We start from the raw sequence: 14,732 nt of genomic DNA on the forward strand, positions 1-14,732 counted from the left end.
TAGCACTTAAGGAGGAATCCAATTAAGGAGGAGCCAGCAATCCCATAAGATCCAGGGTACAATCGACACCACCAATGTTGCTTTGTGTGCTCCCATAGAACAGCTCCTCAAGGGCTTCAGTGATGAGTAGGGCTTCCTCTCACTCAATGTATAGATTGTGTGTGGCAACATGCAAAGGCTCCTTCATATAAAGGCCCAAAATGCTGGAACAACACCTTCATCCCTTGAATTTTGGCTGCCCCCGACCTCTTCGGTGAAGAAATTCGCATCAACGTATGGCATCTGGGTGACAAAGCCTACTTCCTGCTCCCATGGATAATGGCCTCACTATGAGTGACCTGAACACCAGCAGAGGAGCACGACAACGGGGCACATGCCTTTTCTAGATTGGTCATTGAGAGGACCAATGGGATCTTAAAAGCATGTTTTCAATGCTTGGATAGATTGAGAGGGGCTCTGCAGCATGCTCCAGATCATGTCTTACAAATAGTTATAGCCTGCTGTGTCCTTCACAACTTTCCCATTCAAAAAGGGCTGGACTTTGACATTGCTGGTGAGGAGGTCCTGGCTTTGTTGCAGCCAGAACTACGTGGTGGAGAGCTTCACGATGACCTGCACTCAGAGGACTCCTCAGTGACTGCTGCAAGGGGCATTAGAGCACATCTCATCACTGAAGTCTTCTCTTCTGTGTAATATAATCTACATTTGACAACACCCCCTTACCTTCTTCTTTCCAACATTCCAATAAAGGAATATTACCGTAATCCATTATTCATCCTACAACATAACAACACATCAGCCCTCTTTGCCCCTAAATGACTGTGCCAATAATCATCACCTGAGTGAATAAGTCAGCACCAAATAAGTGCACCATTTCCCGTCTGACGCTAGCCTCACTGAATAATAAGGCACAATGTCAGTGTACATTCTATTTTAATACAATGCAGTCCAAAGTGTGCACAAGGCAAACTATTCTTCCCTAACATTGTGCTTCCCATGTGCTTCTGGGTGCCATTCTATCGCTTTGTCCAGTGCTATTTCTAGCTGCGGCCGGAGGGCCAGTATTGTGGGTGGTGCTTGGCTGCTCACGCTCTGGGAAACGATCATGAGAATGAGGTGAGCCTCCTCTCTGGCAGCTGCTGCGGGCTGAAGTGCCTTTTTAAAGAATGCACTCTGTTTTCCATGCGTTCCAGTAAATCACACCCGTATCACACAAGATTTACGCCAATCACTATTCCCATGGGTAGGCGAATGAGCTGACGCATAAAACCGTTGTGTAAATACTTCTCCTGACCGCTGACGACATGGATGTTTTTTCATTGGTGTTACATTGGCACAACTTACCACGTGGAAGTTCACCCCACAGGATCTTAACAGCAAATTAACCGTTATGTTCCAGCTACAGGTTTATAACTATCGCCAGTAATTTGCACAGGTCATCCCTGTACTTTTGGCACAAACCCGAGGAAATGGTGTAAATGGCCTTTACTGGTAATCCACGTAGAGAAGAGGATGAAATGGAGTCCTGAGGCCAGTAAGAATCTACGACTGGACTTTTTGGTTCTCCAGTGTGAGATCGACAGAACCCTTGAGGAAACAGTAAATGGCTAAAAACAGCCATTGACACCGTTTCTCCAGGCTTTCCACTGAAGTCAAGGCAGGAATTTGAGAGACCCGGTGAAAATTCTTCCCCCTGATTGTTGGAAGTTTTTGTAGATTGGCAGTTGGTTGGCTCCTCCCCTTGATAATTCAAGATCAGAAAAAAACAACTGGAAATAACTAATTTTCTTTCTCTTCATATAATAACTATTATATTTTTTTAAAGAATGAACAGTTACGATTTGTTTTATTCAAAATGTGACATTTGGAGCATAATGGACACTCTCAAAACGTTTATATAATTAGGTATTTTCTAAAAATGGTTTCTGTGACAAAAGACTGCAAGTGGATAAATTTCTACTTGGTTTTAGTGCAGTTTTAAGTTGGATAAAAGGAAATATCAATTTCAGATGAAGGCGGTTAATCAATACATGAGCACAGAAAGCAAGCTAGCTAGCAGCATTAGATTCAAAATAAAAATTCAAAATAAAGTAATGTATTTATTTTTGGTAACAAATGGGAGCAGAATTGCACTCTTTGGTGACTTGATTCGCATTTGCCACGATAAAGAAGCTAACAAAGCAGCATGTTTACCCTTTACTATTAATGGAAAAACAGGCAGTGGCCACTTGCTTCCTGTAAAGTCTCACACATTCAGTCTACATTATCAGTTAAAACAAATTCAATTTGTTTGCAAATATAATAAAATAAAGAAATACCTGCATTTATATAGCACTTTATCACATTGTCAAAATGTCTCCAGGCATTTCACAAAATGAATTATTTTTGGAGTGCACTGACTATTGTTAGGTAAGCAGATATGGCAGCCATTCTGTGCTGGCAAGTTCCCATAAAGAGCAATGAGATGAATGACTGGGCAGCCTGTTTTTTAGTGTTTTTTTTTGAGGGAGCAGTGTTGGCCAGGACTCTGGAAGAGCCATCTGCTGTTCTTTGAATTGTGCCATGGGATCTTCACTGTCCTCCTGAACAGATAGATGGGAGTCTGGTTTAACGTCTTATCTGAAGCAGGAGATTTTACTATTTCAAAAAGTTTTTTTAAAAAAAGGAGTAACTCAGTTGAGGTAAGTATAACTGTAGAATAAACAATATCATATTTAGAACTTGCTGCAATATAGAATCTGACAGACCAGCTCATGGGCTTTGCAGCATATAGGCTTGAGCTTGTCTAAGGAAGCCATGTTATATCATGAAACGATGTGGAGATGCCGGTGATGGACTGGGGTGGACAAATGTAAGGAATCTTACAACACCAGGTGAAAGTCCAACAATTTTATTTTAAAATCACAAGCTTTCGGAGATTATCTCCTTCGTCAGGTGAGTAGTGAATGAGAGGTTCTCAAATCGCATATGCGATTTGAGAACCTCTCATTCACTACTCACCTGACGAAGGAGATAATCTCCGAAAGCTTGTGATTTTAAAATAAAATTGTTGGACTATAACCTGGTGTTGTAAGATTCCTTACATATATCATGAAACAGCTAACATAAAAATCCTTGAAAAGTCAATGTTTTGATTGGGATAACGGGCTGCACTCCAGAGCTGTCTGGATCAAGTTAATGCTTTGACCCTTCCTTATCCCTTTCACTAACACTAGGGGAAGTCTGGTGGGGGAACTGACACCTTATCCGGGACTCTTTGTTTGGATTTTATGCATACCTCCCGTATTGTTTGCTCATCCCATTAGCTAGTCTTGGCTTGCTCATTCAGCTGAGTTTCACTGTGTGGTTAACAATCTCATACTTGTTTTGTGTCTACATCTTCCCAGTTTTGTTGTTTCACACTCTTGAGTTGTAGCCATTAGTTAGAGGTCAATCGGTAGGGAGCTGGTTTTAAGCCCCTGTCTGTATCACTGGCATTGACTGCAAGAATGTTTACCCTCAGATCATTATCAGTGCCACAGGCATTTGTGTCAAACACTCATCTATCTTTCAGTCCGTTTGTCAGAGCTCAGAATAATGTAGACACTCTGGTAATTGACAATGAGCAGCTGATCAATTAATTTCCAGTTGTATACTATTTATTTTTTTGTCATTAACCATTCATAAGAGTATCAGGGAGAGAAAAAGAAATCAATGAAAATGATTGCAATATCAATGGAACAAAAAGAGACAATTTCAGGCAAGATACCTGAAATTCCAGTCGGGGCCACGGAGGAAATCTGGCAGAAGTGCGGATCAGAAAATGGTGTTCTGCCAGGATTCCAACCCTTTTTTAGGTTCTGCTACTTTCCAGCGGGGAGCAGGTAGATCTTACACTCACCCCCTCATGTCAAGGGGTTGTCTGGCAAAGTTCCCAGGTGACCCCAGGAACTAGGCCCATTCTGCTGTTGCAGTGCCTCAAAATAATTTTCACCAGGAAGAGTGGAAAGGGACTGGGAGAGCAGGGCATAGAGCTACTTCTTCTGAGTGACCCTGAAAGTAGCTGCTCCGCCAACAATACTTTAGGAAAATGAGGTGGAAGAGGTGGGAATGCCCTACCCACCCCCCCCCCCCGACCTCAATTACATGGCAATGCCTTGCCTACGACTACTGCACATGGAGACACTCCGCCCCTATCTTGGAGGGAGCCCTAGAAATCACAGGCCAACATATTTCGGCACAAATCACAGGGAAATTGGTCCTGTTCACATATAAATATTAATGTCTTTGAGAAAGGTTCCTTCATTCAGTCAGAAACAATGGGTGCAAGCTGTCATCTGCAAAAATGACTAATTATTTTTCCCCATTGAGATTTAACTTTCAAGACTTGAGGATAATTTTTTCAGCAAAGTCAAAAAATTCATTTTAAAAGAAGTGCAATTTTTCAGATTTATTTAAAGATTACAGGAGATTTGCATTCAGGTGTGGTAAAATCATAAATGCATTCTTCATGATTTTATAACAGCTAGCCTACAGATGTAATTTTCCCGACAGTGAGATAAAAATGCTCTCATGTTGTGGTGGTGTTCGTATGGGGGGGAAGAGTCTCTTTTTAATATTTAGCACTAGAGATGTTTGGAAAATTATCCATTTGGGTATTATATGAAAGGCATGATGTGCAGATAAAAGCTCTTTTGGTATTTAAGGGGTGAAAAAGAAAAGAGAAGTCTGAAGGTATGGAATCTCTGGTGTGTAATGCTTGCACTGAGATTTGCCTTGAACCTCCCAGCACTCTGTGTGTGACAGTGAAAAGCTGGTATTAGTCATCATAGTTTCTATGGCAGCTGCTTCATTTCTTTGTAACTTTGCAAAAATCCTTTGTGTCAAGCCTTGCTTTATTACCTGAAGAAAAGACCTCTGAGGTTAAAAAAGCATGGGTATATATAAACACAGGCACGGTAATACTCTTGTATGATTACTTTAACTAGAGTGTGAGTGATCTCTAATTTAATAGACCAATAAAACTCACATCCAGCTTGTTAACTCTGGTGTGTAACCCTGAATTTGTGCTGCTGTTCTGATTCTTGGCAGCAGATAGGCAATGGCATGTTGTAAAATATGCCAGAGTCCTGGAGAGTTGTACATTAATTACAGGCTACAGTAAGAAACTTCCAGAAAATTGATTTCTCTGAGCCTCACTAGTATTTTGTCAACCAGATATGACAAGGCTGCAATCTTTCATTGTCCAGTAAACATTTCAAGCTGCTGACCTCACTTAACCTTATCTCCTTCAAACTGTTCTTCTACTTAAAGCTGACATGAATTATTATTTTTTGCAAACTACAGAAACTGTGTGCTCTGGTGTACATGTTATCAAATATTTATTGATTGCAATTCACTATAAATAAATACCATTTCCTTGAATTATTGGTTTGTCTGTAGTCAGTGGTGAATGCAGTTGGTGTGAGGCTTTGCAAATGAACTAAAAATCAAACTAATATCTACTAATTTTACTGGAATACTTTCCACTTTTCATCAAGTTTTCTGGGGTAAACACCAATGGCTTATAAATTCCTTCACAGAGATGGCAACATTGTCATCATCATCATCATATAATTATCATCATCATATAATTATCATCATCATCATATATGAAGATCAAAATCTTTTAAAACTATCCCTGAAAATTCTAAGCAAGTTATTATCAATTTTAAGCCTATCTTTTAACAGTCATTTTATTTTATTTAAACAAAAGACACCATTGATGTACAAAATTGTGCTGGTTTTGTGTACTTTTCGAGCAAATTAGAACAAAAAAAAACTTGCATTTATATAACACTTTATCACATCAAAACATCTCACCCACACAACAAATTACAATGGGCCAGATGTTGGTGGAGTGAGGCATCTCACGGTGTGCCCCGTTAGTTTTAACATTTTTGCCCTGTAAGTCGCTGGAAGTGCGAGCTGAAAACGGCACGGCGAGAACAACAGGGCATCAGGGACCTTGGTGAACAACGGAACAAACAGAATATCTCCTTAACCAATTAGACTAAAGGATTGAGACATCAACAGAGGAAGGACTGAGATGGAAGATGAATTAGAGTGGGTGAATTCAATGTCAAATCAGGTACAGAAAGAGAAATAAAGAGAGGGAAAGAAAGATTGGATTAAGAGAGAGAGAAAAAGATACAGAAAGGAAAAGTGAGAAAGAAAATTATTAAAATTTTCTTTTTTAAAATCTCCTAAAACCATTCACAACGTGAAGGAATGAGACTTCACACTTGTAATTGGTCACTTTCTGGGCAAGAGAGGTTGATTGGCAGTCATTAACAATTATCACGTTATTAAAAGGGTACTTACAATGTTAATTACTAGACTTAACTTTCAGTGGCGGGTTTAATGGGTAATCAACGTTCAAATTCAGCAACCTCATGAAAACCAGCGGGAGATTAAGCGCGAGTAGGTGTTTTCGCAAAGTTAATGGCAGAGTGGCTTAAATTGGCCAGCAACTTGTGGCGATTCGCAATTCACAGGGGTTTTCTTTCTCACTACAGGTTGCTGGCCGATTTGCCCATTAATAATAGCGTGCGTCATTCAGACACCGTTATTTTTTCAGCAAAATCTGGCCCTTTGAAGTGCTGTTATCTAAGCAAATACAGCAGCCATTGCGTATTCAGCTGAGATAAATGACCAGTTAATCTCTTGTCTGTAGTGGCACTGGTTGAGGGAAGAATGTTATTCAGAACAACAGGATAACCTCCATGCTTCAAACAGTGCCATTAACAAAATGAAATCAAAGTGAACCATCAGAATAGGCTGATCGGATTTTTGGTTAACATCTCATCTGAAGGACAACACCTCTGACAACTAGGAACATTGGAACAGGAGCAAGCCATTCAGCCCCTCAAGCCTGTTCTGCCTTTCAATTAGATCATGGTTGATCCGATGGCTGAACTCAGTGCTGCCTTAATATTGCACTGGAGCGTCAGTCTAGATTAGAAACTTAAACCTTGCAATTGGCCTCAAACCCACAACCGTCTGACTCAGAGACAAGAGAACTACCAACTGAGCCAAGCTATCATAATTATTCTGTAACTTCTGTAAGACTCTAATAATACAATTAAACATGGTAATATTCTAGCTGGAATACTTTTAACTATACCATGAGTGATTTTTACGTAATACACCAATGTAAACAAATGTAACAAGCCAGGCAAGCTCACCATACGTTGCAATTATGCATTTGGAACTGTTGTGAAGAATCTGAATTCTGTGCAAAAGTCAATATGCGAGATGAAAAATTGTACATTTTATCCTCAGGGATCTGAGGCACTTGGTCGAAGGATAAGTAAAATAGAAGTTAGTGGCAATCGTCAACGTCAAACACAATCACCAATAATATTGAAAACTACCTTTTGTGTGTTGTATTTGCTACCTAAAATATAGATGTTATCGATATGATTTAGCACTTTTCTGACTTGAATGTACTTTCTGCAGGATTTATGTTAAGTTAGAAACAACATAGGTATTATTTTGGAAAATAATGGTTTGCCTTAGTTGGTGGTGTTTGAAAATTGTGTTTAGTGAGTAAACATCAAACTGCGTGGCACCATCTTCACAGATCATAAATCATCCTTTTCCATGGATTGTCTATGTCCAACTGCAACCATTCACAAATTGGAATCTTGAAAATGCCCCCCACAATGAAAAAAAATGCCAGCACAAAATGAAATATTGTGGAGCTGTAAACAGTTTGGAAATAAGCATAAAGTACATAAGCTGCATGGAATTGTGTGAGAACCACCTTTTCCAAAGACCTTATTGTGTGATTTTATAGGGTGGTGTTTTCACCCCCATCCAGTTTGTAATTTTTTTCCCAATCCTTTAGCTACTCCTGTGCCACATCCCCTTTGCTCACTGAAAGCCGCTGCTAGTGCTCTTCTGTGTTTAAATTCTAAGAAGACACTGAGGAGTTATTTGGTTGACTCATTCTGAATTTACCTCCTTCGTTTCCTCCCTGTGGAGAAAAGGCCTCACCTTCGCTCAACAGAAGTAATTTTCCTGCTTTGTGACGTTCATCACCAGGAGCACATGGCGGTAATTTGAGGGCAAACTGGGCACAGTTTTCTGACCGAGGTTCCCTGCCAGAGGCATTAAGTCAGAAAATGACAAAAAACATTTTCCCATACCCCACCTGGGGCTGCACCTGCTCTCTGGTTCTGAGAAAATTGCAGACAAGAACTCCACGTAATAGTACTCCATTGTGCTAGTACATATTGAAATACCTGAAGAAAATGATTCAGTGTAGGCCTGTGCTGTGCTTTCTGCTGTCTAGCTAGCTGTGTCGTTTCCTAGCAATACTTGGTGTCTACATTCGCATGCTCCCATACATCTTTTCAAAGGTTAAACAATCAGTGAGAATGTGAAAAGGTACAATAATAATGCAAGGAAATCAAAGTGAACCTTTTCCAAATTATTAGAGAGAATTGCAGTAGGACTGGTGGGCGTGCTTCATTCACTTTCTGTCAATGTCAGGGTCTCATCTGTGTGAAAAGTGAAATGCCATCCTATTACCAATCATTAGGAAGAGTGACAGCATCATTTGTCAGAAGCCAGACAACATTGCAGCTGCTGCGCTTTTCCCATTTTCAGAGAACAAAATTGGCTCATTATAGCCCCAGGCAGCAACAGTGCTCTTTCAAGCAAATCTGTCCCTGTGCGGAATGGCTATTATCTCTCTAGTTTTTTTTAAAAAAAGGAGAAAAACCTTGCAAAAGTCAGCAACTCTTCAGCTGAATAAGTGGTAGAAACTCAGTAGAAAAGGGTGAGGGATTTCCAACAATAGAAGTCTTTATGTAAGAGACATCAGACGCCACGGAAAGGGCAGATAACACCAGGTATCAGCTGACCCTAATGCTCATAGTTGTGACCTATGGCCTGAGTATAATTGTTGCAGATGCATTGCTTTTATCGTTCATATGTTCCTTCCTGGTCCACTGTTCAAAAGAACAGATGGGTCATCAGTAAGTGTTCACTGTGCTCTCATACTATGCTCCACAAAGCTCATTGTCGGTTACCTAATAGTTAAGATATAACCAGCTAATCATGAGCTTCCTCAATCCTTCTGCCAGCTCAGATCAGCACTTTCTTCATTTGATGCCTCAGAATAGATTTATTTTGGATGCTAAATGGAGAATAATTTGCATTTATCCTATCTTTCCCCATATTTCGAAACAAGAGGTTTGAAATAATTGTGCCGTTTCCTCAGATTAAACTGGAATCTTTGATGCATTAAATTCCTATTATATTTTCAAATGTATTTTAATTATGAATTTATATTACAAAGTATTAATTATATTATGATATTTATTTAAACAAATCTCAGCTTGAGGTAACACATAAGGTGATAAAAGCTTAGTGCAACTACAGCGAATAAATCAATGGTAAGGCCACAGTAGCAAGGGAGGCTTTTATGTCACACTGTCTTTAATGGAGTTGTCACTATTATAATATGTAGTGGCTGTGCTATTTTCTGGTATACTATAGGACAATGTATTCCCTATAACTTATCCTTCTGGTCATGTGATATCACTAGCTTTACATGTTTCACTGCAACTGCTAGTGTAGTCTTTCATCTTTTCAGGTCACAGCCACAGCTGCTTCGCAAAACTGGAATAAAAAAAAGATTGTGGGCAATTAAGGACTCTGCAGGTTCCCCAATGGATTAGTAAGTTTATCCATTAAGTAGCTAAACCATACACACCAGTTTTAATCCCCCAGTCTGTGCTGATCTCAGCTGGGGTGGCATCAGGGGAGCTACAATTTGCCTCAGCACCTCTGGGTTAGGACAGGGGGAGTAAAGGTTTGTCATGATTAATGGTACCCCTTTATCAAACAGGTCTTGCTTCACTCTCAATAGCCATCTGAAGTTCTAGAGTGTGCCCCAGCCCTGTGACACAGACTGGATCCATTTTTTTCAATGCAGTCTATACTTTTTCTAAAAGAATGATAAGCTATCTAAAAATAATGAAAAAAATTAGAAATTGTTTCACTGAATACTTAGAACTAAACAGTTGCCATGATGAAATACTTTGGCTCTCAATGCCATTTGCACTGATTTAGCTATTGTACTCTGTATAAATATATCTGGGCACTCTCATGTTAACATGTTTTAAACCATCAGAGCGTAAGTGGCCTTAACCCTAAGCATACAAAATATTCAAATCATTTCTAGTCTATTATGGAGCCGCATAATAATTTTTTGGATATGCCTCACATATACATAATTTTCATTGGAATGTTGTGCGGCCTGATAATGCTGAAGCTGGATGAAATGAATGGAGCCCATCTTTGTCACTGCCTAATTTTCTGGGGGCGGGACTTGATCCTCATAGAGCTCACATCTGAACCATTGACCTAGTTAGGAAATTGGCTGAGCGGCAGGAGACAGAGAGTAGTGATAATGGGCAGGTACTCAAATTGGCAGGATGTGACTAGTGGTGTCCCAAAGGGATCTGTGTTGGGGCCTCAACTATTCACTGTATTTATTAACAATTTAGATGACTGGATAGAGAGCCACATATCCAAGTTTGCTGATGACACAAAGATAGGCAGCATTGTAAGCAGTGTAGATGGAAGCAACAAATTACAGAGAGATATTAATAGATTAAGTGAATGGGCAAAACTGTGGCAAATGGATTTCAATGTAGATAAGTGTGACTTCATCCACTTTGAACCTAAAAAGGATAGATTAGAGTACTTTCTAAATGGTGAAAAGCTCAAAACAGTGGAGGTCCAACGAGACTTAGGGGTCCATGTACATAGGTCATTAAAATGTCATGGACGGGTACAGAAAATAATCAAAAAGGTTAATGCAATGCTGGCCTTTATATCTAAAGGACTAGAATACAAGGGGGTAGAAGTTATGCTACAGCTATGCAAAGTCCTGGTTAAACCACACCTGGACTACTGTATTTAGTTCTGGGCACTGCACCTTAGGAAGGATATATTGGCCTTGGAGGGAGTGCAGCGTACATTTACTAGAATGATACCTGGACTCCAAGGGTTAAATTATGAGGAGAGATTACACAAACTAGGGTTGTATTCCCTGGAATTTAGAAAATTAAGGGGTGATTTGATCGAAGTTTTCAAGATATTAAGGGGAACTGATAAGGTAGATAGAGAGAAACTATTTCCGCTGGTTGGGGAGTCTAGGACGAGGGGACACAGCCTAAAAATTAGAGCCAGAACTTTCAGAAGTGAAGTTAGAAAACATGTCTACACACAAAGGGTGGTAGAAGTTTGGAACTCTTTTCCGCAAATGGCAGCTGATGCTTGCTCAATTGTTAATTTTAAGGCTGAGATTGATAGATATTTGTTTACCAAAGGTATTAAGGGATATGGGGCTATGGCAGATATATGGAGTTAGGTCACAGAGCAGCCATGATCTCATTGAATAGCGGAACAGGCTCGAGGGACTAAATGGCCAACTCATGTTCCTTTGTTCCTAACAGGTGGGAGTCTCGCGAATATATTTAAATCCGCCCATTATGATGCTCATGCCAGTTTCTCACCTATGCACTCCCATAATGCCATTTCCTTGTTCCATCCACAAACCATGGGTGGTATGGAAGTCAGGCAGCAGTTTCAAGCAAGATTTAAAGATCCCACCAGAGATCCCAGGTATTGATTTAAATGTGATTTCTGGACATTCTGCAAGTGTTCTGTTATATAATAGGGCTCCATCCATGAAGAGGTTTTGGCACAGGATCATTAGGCACTAATTCATCAGGAAGTGTAGCCTTTTCCTTCATGGGAGTTCTTATTGGACTCTCAGGCTAATTGGCATGCTGTAAGCAAGAGGAGGAAGAGAAGGAGAAGGAGGAGGAGGAAGGAAATAGACATGCAGCTGGAGGGCCAGCATGTAGAAGGAGACCTTCTAACAGCCACCTTTACCCTCTCAACCGAGTGCAAAGGCCAAGAAGAATAAGCCTGCAGTCCTATGAAGAGCGATGCATGAGGAAGCTATGCTTCTTCAGGCGGCAGTGACAAATTTGCATTGCATCCTCCAAGAAGACCTCCAGCCGATTATCTGTTTCTTCAGTGAATACTTAGAACTAGACAGTTGCCAGTCAAGGCCGCTGCAATCCTGGACTTTTTTTGTCACTGGTCCCTTCCAGGCTACCACAAAAGATATCCGTCATACCAGCCAGTCTGCAGTCCATACGAGTATTAAGCAGGTAACTGATGCCTTATTTGCAAAAGCAAACACCTTCATGACTTTCCCCATGGACATTTAGAAGCCACAGGATAGGGTTCTGAGGCTTGCAGAGATTGAGGGAATCGCCAAGTCCAGGTGATCATGGTCTACGCACACGTCATCCAGTATGTTCTTGCTCACAAGTTGCCTTCATGAATCGCAAGAAATTCCATTCCATCAAAGTACAACTGGTCAGTGACCACCACCAACATATCATGCAGATTACTGCCTGTTTTCCTGGCTGCTGCTGTGAGGCATTTATCTTATGCCAGACCTTCATTCCCTCCACTGTTTGACCCTGCACAGCAAATTCGAAGTTTGACTCCTTGGAGACCGGGGATATCCCCTATAGACCTGGCTGATGATTGTGCAAAATTCAATCTGAGCAGCCTAACACAGATACAATGGGGTAGATCTTGGCTTTGTGCGATAGTGTAACACGGGTGATAGCCAGTCGGTAGCTGTTTTACATCTCTCCCCATTGAAAATCGAGAGAGATGTAAAACGGGCTGTCGACTCACTACCACCCATTCTACACTATCACACAAAGTCAAGATTTACTCCAATCAGTTCCATGCTTCACATGAGAGCCAGTATTGTGCAGGCTATTGGAGCTTTGAAGCAACGATTCTAATACCCAAACAGATCTACTGGCTTTTTCCAATAAAGCCCAGAAAAAGTGGCCCTCATTTCTGCGGGGGTTGCCCTGATCCCCTGCTGTAACTTTAGTAGGAGATCAGCAGAACATTTGAAAAAACAACATAAATGGTCGATTCCAGATTTTTATGCTGTTTCTTCAGGGGTTCTGTTGGTCTGCTGCTGACGTTATGGTGAAAGGTCAGGATAATTCCCATGGAAATTCAGGGTCAGTGTACCACATCATTGTGGTGTGCTGCATGCTACATAATTTCGCTGTGGAATGAGGACTGCATATAGAGCCATCACTGGAGGAGGGCCTTCAGCTTTATGAGGCGGGGGGGGGGGGGGGGGAGACCCTGATTACATGGAGAGTGCCGAGGAGGCTGAGGGTGACCAGCAGGGGCAGTGCCATCAGAGTAGTTTTCCAGTAGCTGATTGAAGAGTATTTTGACATATGAATCCCTGCTCCCCAGCATTAACAGTCCTCCCAAACATCTGTCCCAGCCCTTCCACATCAGAAGCAACTGCTAAAGCCCACCTGCCAAAACATTCATTCATGTCCCTTCACATTCCAAAGTCTCAAACTGTTATAGGAAAGCTCTCTGCACACAAGCCAACGAACCTCCCCTTGGGTTTATTGCCATTCATACAGGCCTGGCTATTTCTTGCCACCTCTGTATTTGCCCTTGTTCCTGCAATGCTCTACTACCTACTTTGGTTTACAGGAGCATGGGAGGTGGTGGTCTGAGGAGTTTCAGCCAAGAGCTCCTGAGCTGATTGTAACCAGTGCTCTCTCTGAGCACAAGCCTGAGTGGGCCCAACTGCATCTGCACCAACATAGCGGTTACTGGCCCACATGGCTTCTAGCATCAAGGCAGGCGTTGGTTGGAGTGAGGGTGCAAGTTTACAGAGGTTTTGTCATCCTGTGAGACAGCAACATCCTCCATACTGATTACATGACTGCTTCTACTACTGGGCTCTGATCTGTGGAAGAGCAGACTCTAAGAAATCATTGAGCTGACAGAACATAAGAACATACGAACATAGGAATTGCTACACAAGAAAAGACCAAGGTCCATCTAGTTTGCCTTCTACCATCCTGGTAGTCGCATGATACAATGATAATGGAGTTGTTGACTAATCATGGAAATCAATCTCTATCAATTAATCTAGAACAGACCCAGACATGACGTGAGGAAAACCCCAGTGGTGGAGAACTTTGGGAACCATATCAGAGAGCCATGTATCCAAGTTTGCCGATGACACAAAGATTGGTGGCATAGTAAGTAGTGTAGACAGGAGCATAAAATTACAAAGAGACATTGATAGATTAAGTGAGTGGGCAAAACTGTCGCAGATGGATTTCAACACAGGTAAGTTTGTGGTCATCCATTTTTGACTGAAAAAGTATAGATCCGAGTATTCTTTAAATGGTGAAAAATTAGGAACGGTGGAGGTCCAAAGAGATTTAGGGGTTCGTGTACACAGATCACTAAAATGTAGTAGTCAGGTACAAAAAATAATCAAAAAAGCAAATGGAATGTTAGCCTTTATAACTTCAGGGCTAGAGTATAAATGGAAGGAAGATTTGCTGCAGCAATGCAAAGCCCTGGTTAGACTACGTCTGGCGTACTGTGTACAGTTCTGGGCACCGCACCTTAGAAAGGACATATTGGCCTTGGAAAGAGTACAGTGCAGCTTTATCAGAATGTTACCAGGGCTCCAAGGGTTAGATTATGAGGAGAGATCAAATAAACTAGGCTTATATTCCCTGAAATATAGAAGGTTATGGGGTGATTTGATTGAGGTTTTTAAGATTTTGAAAGGAATTGATAGGGTAGATAGAAAGAAA

This window comes from Heptranchias perlo, chromosome 2 (assembly GCF_035084215.1).
Source record: "Heptranchias perlo isolate sHepPer1 chromosome 2, sHepPer1.hap1, whole genome shotgun sequence".
Lineage (NCBI taxonomy): Eukaryota > Metazoa > Chordata > Chondrichthyes > Hexanchiformes > Hexanchidae > Heptranchias > Heptranchias perlo.